Consider the following 2,186-nt stretch of genomic DNA (forward strand, 5'->3'; position numbering starts at 1 on the left):
GATTTTTCGTGTCTTTGAACCATAACTCAAAGATCCTTGAACCGATTCTGTTCAAACTTGACACAAAGGCATAACACTATGTCCTACATATGCATGTTGAATTATATTGCGATACGATCCAATATGGGCGTGAGGCGGCCATTTTGTTGCGATTTTTCATGTCTTTGAACCATAACTCAGACATCCTTGAACCGATTCTGTTCAAATTTGGCACAAAAGCAAAACATCCCTTACCGAAATTTTAGGCCTCCCGCAAACTGTTACTGCAAATTTGCCGCAAGCTTTGCAGTAAATTTGCAGCAAACTATTTGCCGCAAATATGCGGGTGGTTCATTTTTCAGATGCAAATTAGGTTTCTTGTGAACTTGCTGCAAATATGCAGCAAACTCCCTGCCGCAACGTTGCTGCAAACTCTTTGCAGCAAATTTGCGGCTCAATCCTTGCAGCAAACTTGCGGCAAATTAATTTGAATGTTACTGAAAATTTGCCGCAAACTCCATACAGCAAATTATTTTATTTGTGCTGACCATTGTTTCTCGTGAAACTGGTATTTTAGAGTTTAGTTGGATAAAACACATCTTGTGCTGTCCACAGTCCACCAATATATAAATATTATTTATCCAACTAAACTCTGAAATACCAGTTTCACGAGAAACAATGGTCAGCGCAAATAAAGTTATTATAAACAAAAAGATGACAGAGAAAAAAAGCTTAAATTCAATTGTGGTACAATTTATTTTATATGCCATGTTCATTTCATGCCACATACGTGTCATGATCATGTCAAGATTTTCTTTTGACTTGAGAAGTTTCATGTAACATTTACATTACTGTCAAAGGCTGCGATTTGGCTTTCTGTTCTCTGAATTTCTTGTCCCCTTTAGTGTACCAGCAATGGATTCTGAAAAATACAAATCGTTCAGGGAAGAGTGTAAGTCTTTACCGTTTGACCAAACATTGTAAATTTCATGAAAGAAATCGATAATAATTTGAAAATGAGACAAAATCAAGTTGAAAAATTGAAGCAGAAAATGCATAAATATTCATGATCGAAATTAAATTAATAATGATTAAAATGTCCGACAGCGGACAACACGCCGTATGTTGTTTACATACACGACGGCGACAATCTGCAAAAATCTCAGCACTTACTGTAAGTAACTGTGAAACGAAAGTGAATTCAGTATGAATCAATACTCAACGAAAATTTATCTTTAGGTAAAGATTGCAATACAACGATTACTGAACATAATTATAGCGATCGATGTACAGACGAACGGTACATTGACTTACATTTCTGAACGGCTCGCAGACGCTGGACGATTCCCGGTCGGGTTGCAGGTCTCACCGTGCTGTGTGTAAATACCGTACTCAGAAAATATAGTCGGCATCTTTACTGCCGCTCGCGTTCACAAATTTAGAACTCCGCCTGTCCCTGGTACTGTATACACGTTTTTGCAACTATGTGATATCATTTGGCTGGCGATTCCATAGAAAGATCACGAAATTGTCCACTAGAATTTAGAAAACTCCCTGCTCACAAGTACGCAGCCGACACTGGCCGATGGTACTAAAATCTAACTTCGCGCCGATCAAGCCTCATGACGATAACGGAAGTGCGATCTATAAATCATTACGCGATTGATAATTTAGTCCCGTTTTTAAATGCTGGAATTTACTCTACATCTGCACCAATCCGTTATATTTCATACTTAATATAGCATTTAATTTATTAGTTTAATGAAAATGGTTATTTTTATTATAGAAAGACTAAAAAGAGAGTAAAAATTCTTTCAGCACGAAGAATCAATATCAATGCGCGAACTGACCTTGATGAACCGTGACCGGAGAGAGTAAACGTAAACATGTCGGCTGCTCACAGCTGATACACAGGACGTGTTGGACGTTGGTGAAGCGGCGCTTTGAATTTTCGTACAGCGACTCGGGATGGAGTGTAATCCTAAACCTCAAATTTGTGCTCGGCAATATAACTCTTACGCTGAAAACATGGACAAAAGCCTTTTACCTCGACCCCTGTTATCAGAAGGCGAGATTTTGTCAGCGGCATCGATGGGACCATGGAGGTAGTAGAGTACTACCTCCATGATGGGACAGACTGTAAGCTGCAGTGCATTGTACGTACCGTATACATGTACTATATTGATGGGATGAATAGCTTGGAGCAC

At 38.8% G+C, this 2,186-nt stretch overlaps 1 long non-coding RNA gene across 1 annotated transcript; it reads right to left on the reverse strand.

The window, feature by feature from the left end:
* Window positions 1-711: 711 nt before the first annotated feature.
* LOC139134073 (uncharacterized) lies at window positions 712-1,843 on the reverse strand. The gene is made up of 2 exons (XR_011552710.1): window positions 1,294-1,843; window positions 712-901 (listed from the first exon to the last, which is right to left on the reverse strand). It is a non-coding gene; the product is annotated as an uncharacterized lncRNA (long non-coding RNA).
* Between the last annotated feature and the right edge of the window lie 343 nt (window positions 1,844-2,186).

Source organism: Ptychodera flava, chromosome 5 (genome assembly GCF_041260155.1).
Source record: "Ptychodera flava strain L36383 chromosome 5, AS_Pfla_20210202, whole genome shotgun sequence".
NCBI classification, from domain to species: domain Eukaryota; kingdom Metazoa; phylum Hemichordata; class Enteropneusta; family Ptychoderidae; genus Ptychodera; species Ptychodera flava.